The 12,379-nt window shown below is 47.6% G+C and overlaps 1 protein-coding gene across 3 annotated transcripts in view; it reads right to left on the bottom strand.

Moving 5' to 3' along the window:
- Window positions 1-12,379, bottom strand: part of DYRK1A (dual specificity tyrosine phosphorylation regulated kinase 1A) — a 157,151-nt gene that overhangs the window by 48,658 nt on the left and 96,114 nt on the right. The gene's annotated exons all lie outside the window — the stretch shown is intronic.

Raw genomic sequence — 12,379 nt, 5'->3', positions numbered from 1 at the left:
ATGAATGATACACAAGGATTTAAACTAAGTATGGCATCAGGAGTTTAACTCCTCTTTTCACAGAATGCTGTATTGCAGCAGGTTTATTAAAAAATCTTGCAGGCTATTTTAAGAACATTTAATTACCTCCAAAAGATGTCTAAATGCTTCCTAATGTTAATGAAGATAAACACACTTTTAAACGGGGGGGGGGGGTTGCTCTTTGAAGAAAAAAGAAAAGGCAATGAAAAATGCTATTGCATAGCTTGCAACGTACTATCTTCCCATCTAATCTTCCCATGTCTATCTTCCCATCTAATCTCATCCATATAGAATCCAGAATTACTCCAGAGAAGACTATAAAGTAAAATTAGAAATAACTAATATTTTTCATGCAGAATTTTTAAACATTTAACCTAAAAACAGCTAATTTCTTTTTCACAAGGAATCAACATACATAATAAAAATGTACATTCATTATATTTGTTTCATATTCTTTAAAAAGCATGAATTCACTCTATATAGAAGCACATAAACATAAGAAACATTATAAAACTAATTAACTTATGGGTATTTTGACAGAAATGCCTGACCACAAATAGTACAAGAGAGAAATCTCCTACAAGAGTAAGTGCAAAGTAGCTGCAAATTTCCCACAGTGGATTAAAAACTCAAGCAATCTTCAGTTTTTTAAAAAAGTTTTTAAAAACTCTAAGAGTGGTCAAAGTGCTACTGAATCACTGAAAACCAACATTTCCTGAATAGTTTTGTTTTAATATTCCCCAGCTTCCTCCATCTGTGAAAAGCCACAGACAATACAAAAAAGTAGGGATAGACAGGTATGGAATCATTTGAATAGAAAGAGCTGCAAACATATTAATACTTCAACTTCTTGATGAATTTATTTCTTTTCCATCTCACCTGTGATTCCTTTGTTCACTCAAGATGTATACAGAAAGGTGGGTCTTAAGATTTCTTTCATAAACTTCTGTTTGTACAAAGGCAAGATATATGTTTGCAACCCCCCCCCCCCCAAAAACCCACATACACTGCAAACCCTCACATTGCACCCCCCGCTGTTCCCAAAGGTCCACTGATCTCCAGGAGCCATTTTTAGAGTACACAGGGGGTTCAACAAGTTTGCTGTATCATGTGCCTCTAGGATTAATCTGTGTTATCTTAGAATGTTATATATTCCTACATGAACCCTGGCCCTGATAGCCTATTTCACTCAATAAATGATTTGAGTACATTCTGTACTAAAATGGTCCATTGGTTACTCATGGTAGAGGCAACCTTTTATGAATACCCTTTCCAAAGCAGTCGCTGCCTTTCAAGAACCACACGTTGAGGTTGAGCCAGGCGGGGTTCAGGTGCCAGACTGGTCCCTGTGAGGAGATCCGGTGATGTTGGAAGCTGTAGAGGAGGGGAGATGGACATTTCCCGAACCACTGAATACCAGGAGCGTCTTGGCCAATGTGGGGCAACAAGGATGACCATTGCTCCCTCCAGTCATATCTTCTGTAACAACCGAGGAATTACCGGAAAGGGTGGGAACGTGTACATCAGGGAGGACGGCCAGAGATGTCAAGGCATCTTTCGCGTAGCCTTTTGGGTGATGTTGCCTGGTCATGAACCGTGGAAGTTGTAAATTCTCTGGGGAAGCAAACAGGTCCAGGTTCAGGTCCGGGGTCCCAAATCTCTGACAGATTGCCTGGAAGATGGATGTCTCGAGCTTCCATTCCCACTCCAAGATGCATGGATGGCTGAGCCAGTCTGCCTTGTTGTTCAGCACTCCTTGAATGTGGATGGCTTCTGAGGTCTGGAGCTGATGTTACGTCCAGTTGAAAATGTTGGAAACCTCTCGATGTAGCCTGGAGGACCAGGAGCCCCCCGACTGTTGACATACATCTTGGTAGATACATTGTCTGTCTTGATGATAACATGTTGTCGATGCAGACTCTGTTGAAAATGTTGGAGTGCTAGCATCACTGCCCAGGTCTCCAGTTGATTTAATGGTAGTTTGGTCTCTTTGGGCAACCACTGACCCTGGATGAATTGATCTCCCAGCGTGGCCCCCCCAGCCCTGTAGGCTGGTATCTGTGAGCAGCTGAGGTCAAGCAGAATGTAGGGAGACCTTGCCTAGCCCGAGGTGGTCCAAGAAGTCCACCACAGAAGGCTATCTTTTAGATGGGGTGGGATCAAGAGAATTCTATTCCTTTTCAGGATGATGTCCTTCTGGAATGGATGCAGAACTGTTGTAATGGAGGTACGTGGAATTGTCCCCATTGTGTCTAGTCCAGGGGTAGGGAACCTGCAGCTCTCCAGATGTTCAGAAACTACAATTCCCATCAGCCCCTACCAGCATGGCCAATTGGCCATGCTGACAGAGGCTGATGGGAATTGTAGTTCCTGAACATCTGGAGAGCCACAGGTTCCCTACCTCCGGTCTAGTCTATTACTGAGATGAATATGCCCACTGGGCTGGACAACTGCAGAAGTGTTACTCTCTTGGCTGATATGACTGTGAAGACAAGGCAATGGATCTTTAGGACCTTTTCCTGTGAAATGAACAAGGCATCTCTGGAGGAATCTATGATTGCTCCCAGGTGCTCTATCTCTGTGATGGAGTTCATTTGCTTTTTTCTAGATTAATTAGAAAGCCGGTGGAGCACACATTGAATCTCCGCCACATCTTGCAGCGTCTGTCTGCAAGAGTGGGATCTGAAGAAGAGATCGTCTAGATTAGGATAGATGTGTATCCTTTTTTCCCTCAATAGTGTGATGGGGGCCAAGAGGACTTTGGAAAAATGGGGGCTGTGGCCAGGCCGAACGGGAGCGCTCAGAACTGGAAGTGTTGGTCTGTAACAGTGAAGTGCAGGTATTTCTAGTGAGCCAGGTGAATGAGGAATTGAAGGTAGGCTTTCGTCAAATCCAGGGACAACATGTAGTCCCCGTGTCAGAGGTTTAAGGTGATGGGTCGTAGGATTCCCATTCTGAATTTGGGAAGACGGATGTGACGATTTACAAAGCGCAGATTTAAGACGGCTCTCCAGTCCCCCGATCTTTTGGGGACAGTGAAGAAGTGGGAATAAATTCCGGAACATCTCTCCAGGGCTGGTACTGGTTCGATTGCACTGATGCGCCTCAGATGTTGAATAGCTGCCATAGTTCTTGCCGCTTTTTCCGGATTGTGGGAAATCAGGAAACTCAGAAATTGGTGTCTGTGAAGTTTTGCAAATTTGATGACTTAACCAGTGTAGACGACGTCTCACGTCCACCTGTCAACATGGTTGCCTGTTCAGTGTTCCCAAAAAAGGGAGAGACAACAGCTGACCAGAGAGGTAGTCACTATCTGATAGCATTGTTGTTGTAATTGTTGAAGTTGCTGTTGTTGTTTCGAAAGGATTTTCCGGTCTTATTGTAGGGATGAAAATTTTGGCGTCTCTGAAAGGAATTTTTAGCTGGCCAGGAACTTCAGGTCCCATCCCTAGGGGTTCTGGGGAGGACCCTGTGAGATCTCAAGGTGGGCCTGACATTTCCCTGTGGGCGTTCCTGTCTAATAATTTTGGGTAGAACCTTCTTTTTATCTCTGGACTCTTCTAGGACTGACTTGAGGTCCTTACCGAAAAGGGTTTCCCCGTAATAGGAGTAACCTGCCAACGCATTACGGTGTGCCACCAAAATTGAGGCATACAGTGGGCTACCTCAAGAGGCAACATGTCTAAAATTCTCTTAAGTCAAACCATTGTTGCTCTGGCCACCGTGGAGGAAGGCGCCAGGGCCTTGATGGTTGCTGCCAGGGATTCGTGAGCTCTGAGTAAGGCAGTATCTGATCTTCTGTCTAGGATGTCTCTAATGCAGCCCTCTCCTTCTTTAATCACTAATCCGTATGAGTGCAGGGCGGTCATGAGTTATTCTGCTGGTGGCACATGGAGCAGCTGATGAACATAAGAGGGAACCACAGAGAGTCCTTTGGTGGATGGTGGCAAGCCCTTGTTGGCTGTTGGATTGAGCCATTCCCTTCTTATGTGATTGTCAAAACATTCTGGGAGAGGAAATAATTTTTATTGCCCCTAGGGAGGCCTTTAATAGGTTTTGAAGAGGAAGAAAGAGCCACAGGGTCCTCCACATCTTCCTCATCCTGAAGTTTAAGGCAGAAATGGTTTTACAGATAAGGAGCTGCACATCTTCCCGTTTGAAAAAGTGATTGACTGCTTCAAAGTCTCCATTTGGATCTCCTAATGGTCAGAAAACCGTTAATAATCCCCTTCATCCTCAGGGTCAGTGGACCCTGTATCCCCAGGGAAATCAAGAGGGTCATGGGTTTGATATCTAGTCACCCTGCTCTGGGAATCCATGGGGGATCTGGAGCATTGTCTAGACATTTGGACTGAGCGCTCAGAACACTTCCTAGAGGAGTGATATTGCTGAATCTCCTCCCTCATTGCCCTTCTAAAGAAGCCCATAAAGGCTGCGGACGGGGGATTTTGAAAATCAGTAAAAACCTCCCCAGTTCCTCCACTCCCCAGAGAAGAGGAAGGGTCTTGCCTGTAAGTAGTAGAATCCAGCTGTCTGTTGGTATGGCTGATGTCGTCTGTCGCCAGGCACCCAGTGGCTCTGGGAAAGCTTGTGGTGCCATGAATGGAATCACCAAGCCTGGAAGAACCCTGGGAGGGTGCTTGACTCCTGTCCATGAAGCTGCTTGTAGAGGGGGCTGGCTGATAGCCCTGCGCCCTGGGAAGGCACTGAGTCCCCATGATGGGCATTAACAGCCTTGCAGCCCTCTGAAAAGATTGTGCCCTGGGAAGGTGTTTGGCTCATAAAAACAGCTGTGGAGGCTTGTGCGCCCTGGGAAGGCACTTGTCTCCAATCGGGGGAATTGCAGCATTGTTTTGTATAAGTTTAAAAAGTCCCGCCTTTTTCAGATCGCTTTCCTTTGTTTTTGCGCAAGCCGGGACGTTCCTCTAGAGGAGGCTGGGGACTAGCCGCTCTTGAGCCAGTGCTTCTGGCTGCTGCTGCCCACGTTCCCTCAACAGATGTCCCGGGGGGAGGAGATCTAGCCACCATCTTGTCTTCTGCGGGACAAAAAAGCACGGGAAGATCAATCGTGCTATTAAAGCTGCAACAGACACTAAATGAACTCCCCTGCATAACCTATGCCCACCTAAGTAAAGCACAAAGGGGGGGAGGGGGGAACAAGATTGACAAACAAGAGGTTGGCTGGTTGAGTCCACCATGTGAGGCTGTCTTTGAGTGACTGGGTTAGAGTAAGAGATTTGCCCGTCTTTGCCATGATCAGTGGCTGGTGTGGTCGCAGGAACCTCTGCAGCGGTCTCACATGCATTCTGCCCCATTGCACCATGTCCACTGTGGATATGAATAAGCCCATCAAGCTCGCTAGTTGAAGTAGGGAGGCCCTGTTGGCCGCGCAAAATGCTCTGGTCAGCCATTGTATCTTGATTATCTTCCCTCAAGGCATGAATAGGGCATTCCAAGAAATGTCTATCACAGCCCCCAGGTGTTCCATCCGTTGCGACGGAATGAGGGAGATTTTGGTCAGGTTTATGAGGAAGCCGTGCTTGATCAGGACTTCCTGGACTCTGCCAACCTTCCACCGAGCCTGTACCTCCGAGCTCGACCGGATCAAGATGTCGTTGAGGTAGCGGTGAACATGGATTCCCTCCTTTCTGAGTGCCATAGTGGGGGCGAGGAGAACCTTGGAGAACACTCTCGGGGCTGTTGCTAGCCCGAATGGGAGAGCCCTGTATTAGTAGTGTGCCCCCCTGCTGTGAACCATAAGTACTTGCGGTGCCTTGGGTTGATGGGTCTAGTGATGTTAGGTCTAGTGATGTTAGCTGATCCCCCGGCTGTAGGTTCTCTGTGATAGAGCGAGGAGTCTCCATCTTGAATCTCTGCAACCGCATGTATTTGTTGACGTATTTGAGGTTCAGGATGGCACGCCACTCCCCGTTGTTCTTTGGCACAGTGAAGAAGTGGGAGTAGACTCCTAAGAATCTCTCCATAGACAGCACTGGTTCTATGGCTTTGATCTCCAAGAGGTGTTGCATAGCTTGTTTCGTCCTTTGGAGTGTGTCCAGTCTGGAGTACGGAACCTTGGCTTTGGTGTTTTTGCCAGTTCCAGGAGGTAACCTGTCTCGATTACCTCCCTTGTCCATCGGTCGACATGGTCGCCCACCCATGCATCTCGAAAGTGCTGTAGGCGACCGCCGACCGGAATGCTCGGGTGGTCAACTGCGATTTGGTCCACCCGGGCAGAAGGGCTGACCGGTCTATCGAAAGGAATTCGATGTGTTGTTGTTGAAGTTGCCTTGCTTCCGAAAGGATTGATGGTGCTGGTGCTGTGCTCTCCGTCCATCTTTCGGGGCCCATGGCAAAGCCCATTGGGTCCTGAAGGTGGTGTGCAATCTGTAGGAGGAGGAGGAAGTGTCCCCTCTGATGTATCTGGGTAAGGTTTTCTTGTTCTTGTTGTCTTCTGCTTCCACGAGGACGGAGTCAAGTTCCCATCCAAAGAGTCTAGTTCCATGAAAATCGTAGGTGGCCACCACCTGCTTGGAATGGAAGTCAGCGGCCCAGGAGCATAGCCATGTGTGTCTGCAGGCCACTGTCACCAACGCCGAACCACAGTTCACCATCATCATGGCGTCGAAGGTAGAGTCGGCCAGGTATGACATAGCCAAGAGGATCCTCTCGATGCCCTCTCTAACCCACTGGTCCTCCGGGAAGATTATGTCCAAGAGCGTTCTTAGCCACAGGATGGAGGTGCAGGCAACAGTCGCCGATGGGGCCAGGATCTTGGTGGCCATGGCCAGTTTCTCATGTGCCTGCCTAAGAAATGCATCCATGCGGTGGTCCGTGGGGTCCCCATCCTTAGTCACTAGGCCCCCCGACTGGAGGGCCGCCACCGGGGCATCTACCATTGGGATCTGCAGCATGTGATGGACGTATTCAGGGACCGCATACAGCTTTTTGAAGGTGGTCGGGGAGCCCTTATTGGCACCTAGATTAGACCATTCCCTTCGAATTCTCCTTTCGAAATACTCTGGCAGAGGGAAAACCTCTTGAGGTTTCTCCTGCCTTGGGAATATATCCTGTTTTCCCTTGGGGCATCCCTTGATGGGCCTAGTGGTGGGGGGGGGGCTGGGGGGTCCTCAGCATCGTCTGCATCCTGGAGTTCCAGGGCAGAAATAGTCTTAGCCATGAGTACAGAGAGGTGTTCTTGTTTTAAAAACCTCATGAAGCACTCACTAGGCTCCGTGGGGGTCTCCTCGGAATCAGAGAAGTGATCCGATTGATCCTCAATTCCCCCCCCCACTGTAATCCTCTGAGTTGTCCCCCGGAATGGCCAGGGGGTCTCTCCCTGCAGTAGAGCTGGGGGATCTGGATGGGGACCGGTGTCTCCTCCTGCGCACGGGCAGTGAGGGGGACCTGGGTCTAGATCTTTGGCTGGAGCGCTCCCTGCCCCTGTGATACCGTGTGATTTCATCTCTCATGGCCTCTATGAAGAAGCCCATGAGTTCCCGTGGAGAAGTGTCTCTCCAGGAGCCAGATCCTGCCATGCTCACAGGCAAGGGATGGGAGGTTGCCCTGTCCTCTCGATGGGAGGTTGCCCTGTCCTCCCGGGGGGGGGAGGGGTTGCCCTGCCCTCTGATGGGCTAGGGCTACAATTTTCCACACGTCCTTCCCCCCATTCCTGGTCTTGCCTGGGTACTGCAGGGCTGCTGCGGTAGCTGGCCTCGTCTCTGGTGGGCGATCGCGCTCCGGTTGAGGCTTCCTGCCGCTCCGCTCCCGCATCCGCCCTACATGGGCCAGAATCGTGGCATGGCTGGCTGCCTGGCGCCGGGAGCAAGTCATGCAGCTGCGGCGCAGGAGAATCGCCCTCTGCGGCCCTACATGGGTTGCTGGTGCTCCTGTGGGGCGATCCCCCCCTCCGAGTCGTCCTGGCGTGTTTTCTTCTGCTTCTGGGGCCTGCCTCCTCCTGCCGCCGCCGCGGTGGCTGCGGAGGGCACCGTTTTCTTCTTTGTGGTTCCGGAGCTCTTGCTGGCTCTGGAGTCCTTCTGAGTGGCCTGGTTCCCTTTGCGGGTGGCCGCCCTCGTCCCCTCCGCCATAGACCTGTGGAAGGTGTCAGGCGGGGGGGGGAGAAGGACCGGTGTGCCATCGTGGCCGCTGGATGGGCCGAAAGAAAGCAAGGGGGGAAAACCCCGCGTTCCAGCTGGGGAATCCCTTGCAATCCAGTGAAGCTGAGCCTGGGACGAGCAAGCTGCACCAAGCCCCTAGTTGCTGAGTCTCTAAACCACCAAAAATGCTAAATTAAAAGGAAAAAAACTAAACTGGCTGCAAGCAAGTGAAAGACCTGCATAGGCAGGAAAACTTCTGGGGAACTAAGATGGAGGCCAAGGGCATAACAGGAAGTGGAAAAAATCAACATCCTGCCTCTCTGGACAAGGGAAGGAAATCACCCAGCCAAGATGCCCTAAGTCGCCTCCAGGAGAATGGAAAAGGAACACTATGGGGGGGGGGACTGAGAGAAAGATGGGGGGACACAAGCTGCCCTATGATTAGGACTACTGCTTTTATTGTTTTTTACACAAGCACTGTATAAATGGAGACAGAAAGGAGCATATGTGCGTGCACACAAGTACACACACAGATGAGACCTGACAGCAACAATCCCCAGGCAATTTCACAACTGGATTACAAAGGCCATGCCCTTATTTCAGCCTCACCATTTCTTCCCCACGCAAACCACAGCTTTTATCAACTGCAAACATCTACATGGGGTAGAAAAACAGAATTCAGAAAAACTGTTGCATTTTCCTCCCCTAATTTAAATGTAGGCTTCAAGCACAACCTGTAAGGAACCTCGAAGGACCCGAAAATAAGCAACTTGGAATAGTTCTTTATTTCATAAACTTCTGGAGTCACATACACGGGATGCAGATTCTGACTGTTCCCAGGCTAGGCGGCCTCTTTTACGGGCAAAACAGCTCCTCCCCGAACCCCCCAATACAATTCCCACAATAGAAAAAGGCAAGCTTCAAACATATATACGATAAGCGCAGACAGCAAGGTTAACTTCAGCAGTTATCCCGGGCACACAGCCCAGACCGTGGAATGTGCCAAGGCCAAGCTGGCTGGAAATAAACACACATCAAAACACAACCTTACACAACCAGGTGCAGGTAAAAATGGAATCCAGCAGGAACAATGTACCCTATATGTTCTACTGCCTGTTTTTGCTGTGACGTGGCCCCACTAACCCATCCCCACCAACTGTAAGGAAACAAGACAACAAGCAGGGAAGCAAAATGTCCTGCCCATTATATCTTAACAATATGGTCCCTTCAATATGGCTTTCAGACATTTGTCTGTAATCGTCCCATACCCCATTACAAACACTTGTTCCCCTCCTCCATTATAGTACTGTCTGCATACAGACACACCTTTGTATCTGTATTATTTTGGTACTGGGCATGAGTTTCAGTAGAATAAACTATATCCTTTTCCATGCAAAAAAAGTTTAAAATATGTCTACATCATTATTATTGTTGTGAAATCTAAGCTACATATACTTCACTGTAATGTTGACACCTAAATTCAATTTTTAAAAAATTAACAAACATGCATTTCTGGTCAGCATACCATTTGTATGTCTGCTGCTTTTAAAACAGCCCTGTAAATAGCTACCAACAGGTTATCATCTCCTCATGCTACTTTAGGCCAGTGCTCTGTTTACCTGTTTGGGGAGAGGGAGAGCAAGAGAAAGTGAGAGCTGTAATATTAACCAGTGTGCAGAAATAGAAAAAAACTGGAAGCCTCTTCCCCCCGTGACCTTAGCAAGTAGTGTCAGGGGTGCAAGTAAGAAACTAGCTGCAGCCACTGTGACTCTCCCATGGTGGGAGAGATGACACAGCACTATACAAGATGCTAAGGACAGAGTGCAAGCTCAGCCTACCTTAGTGTAGTAATGAATGTCCTCTGACAAAGATTTGTAGCAGAGCAGCATGACAATAATGACTGTGCAGCAGGCTTGTGGCCATAAATTTTCTATTTGAGGGGGCAAATGAGAATAGTGGAGGGCCGCCCACCATATCACAGGTGTGGGCTAGGATAGCTGCAAGCCAGTTTGTAGTGCAAAGGCTTTGTAATATTAATAAAATATAGCAAAGAGTATCTCTGAGCATATGCAAAGGATTTTTCTTCTTCTCCCCCAATGAACAGTCATTTTACCTACAAAGTAAGGGCTAGTATCAGATGCAGTATCTTTTCTTAACAGAAAACCCTTTTTCTATCAAGCTCCATCTATCTGTATTATACCTGCAACAACTCCTATACTCCATTTAAAAAGTACTACAAACTGCAGGATTTATATCATAGAACATCTTTTCAACTTACATGGGAGACCTACTAGATCAGACCAGCTCCTTCAGCTTCAGGTTTGTCGTGACATTCTTGCCTTGGAAAGCCCAGATGCAGAGGCCAAATCCTCTCAACGATAGCTTCCCTTCAGCAACTGGTCACCCTTGAACACGAAGGTCCATTTAGTTATCATAGCTACGGTAATATCTATTGACAGATCAGTCCTCTATGAATTTGCCTACTTTCAATTTAAAGTCAGTCATGCCAGGCCTTGACAAATGTTCTTTGTATCCAGGAGCCAAACTAATTTTTCAGGGTTTTGAGGACCAAATTTTATAATTATTGATACTACAAAATCTAATCCTGTCCCACACACAGTTTCTCAAGTTGCACACTAATTTCCAAGAAAGGACTATCTTAGAAGAGGCTCTTCCTCCTTTGCCAGGAGCAATATGCTTCTTTTATAGTAGTGCTTGCTGCCAGTTGTTTTTATAAACATATTTGTGCACATTCACACACACACATGTTTAAAATCTGCTTCCAAATAAATCATGGGCATCTTTTAATTGACCTAAAAGCTTTTAACTGGTTAGTCTAATTCAAGGGACCACATTGTGGTACCCGTGGCTGCCATGGTGCCCACCAACACCTTTTCTGGCACTCACCAAGTGTATTTAGGAAGTGGAGGCGCTAGGTAGGCCTTTTGCCCGGCAAGGCTTCTGATTAACTATTGGAGATATGATTGGTTGTGCAGACTTTTAAAAATATTGCTTTGGCAGCAGCTGCCACCACAGCACAAGGATCTACATGTGTTATTAAAAGTTCAGTTGTGGCAATCGTTTTGTGGCTGGCTCCATCTCCTGTAGCAGCCGTTTTGTTGCTGCACCCACCATGCTGGGTCTGAATTGTAAAAGTGCCTGAATGCTCAAAAAGATTGGGAACACCAGGCTAATTACCGTATATACTCGCGTATAAGCCGAGTTTTTCAGCCCTGTTTAAAGGCTGAGAAAAGCCCCCTCGGCTTATACTCCAGTCACCATTTTCTATTAATCACAAGGAGGCTGGGGGCGGGGGCGGGACAACCTCCCTGCCCTGGGAAGCCACTTGTTGCTGCCCTCCTCCTGGGAAGGTGAAGGGGGAACCCCGAGGCACCCCGGCTGGGCTTCGTCAAACCCCGGCAGGCAGAGGGAGCTCCTTATTTGGGCAGTGACTCCCCCTGATGTCACTGCCCAAATAAAGAGCTCTCTGCCTGCCGGCTGAGTTTGACAAAGCCCAGCCAGCTAGCAGGCAGAGGGAGCTCCTTATTTGAGCAGTGATTCCCCCTGATGTCACTGCCCAAATAAGGAGCTCCCTCTGCCTCCCGGCTTCCCACCCTCGGCTTATACCGGAGTCAATAAGTTTTCCCAGGTTTGGACAGTAAAATTAGGTGCCTCGGCTTATACACAGGTCAGCTTATACACGAGTATATACGGTAATCATAATGTTAATCACTGCAACTCTACTTAGAAATAAATACTTTGGCTTTCCTTCCCAGTTAAAAATGTTTACATTGAAATGTTCACAGTAAATATGAACAGTAAATTAAAAGTTGGTGGTTCTGAAACAAATCACACTGTTATAAGGCCTACACAAATAACTACAAACAAAGAGATTTGACAGAGTGTTGCATATTTCTTCGTAAATATGAGATTTTAGAACTTGGAAATTGCTCATAAGAAAGTATCTGTAGGGTTAAAGAGGCTAATGAAAATTAGAAGGCAGGCAATTGTGACTAAACATACATTAAGTATTAAATTTTAAAAATTGAAAAAATAACCCCCCGTGGTTAGTACAGGAGACATGCAGTTGCCATCACTCGTTCATGTTTTTGTGGGGCGGTGATTCTGCAAAAACATAGTTGCAAAGCATGGATCCTCTTGATTGTTGCTCTAGATCACATTGAATTCGCTATCAGATCACATATCACATCCATGGGCATAGCTTGCACCACAAAAATCCCAGGCCCGTAGCTTCAAGAGGT

The sequence above is a fragment of the Sphaerodactylus townsendi genome, linkage group LG04 (assembly GCF_021028975.2).
Source record: "Sphaerodactylus townsendi isolate TG3544 linkage group LG04, MPM_Stown_v2.3, whole genome shotgun sequence".
NCBI lineage: Eukaryota > Metazoa > Chordata > Lepidosauria > Squamata > Sphaerodactylidae > Sphaerodactylus > Sphaerodactylus townsendi.
The sequence above is the reverse complement of the archived record's forward strand: the minus strand, read 5'-3'. Positions and strand labels throughout refer to the sequence as shown.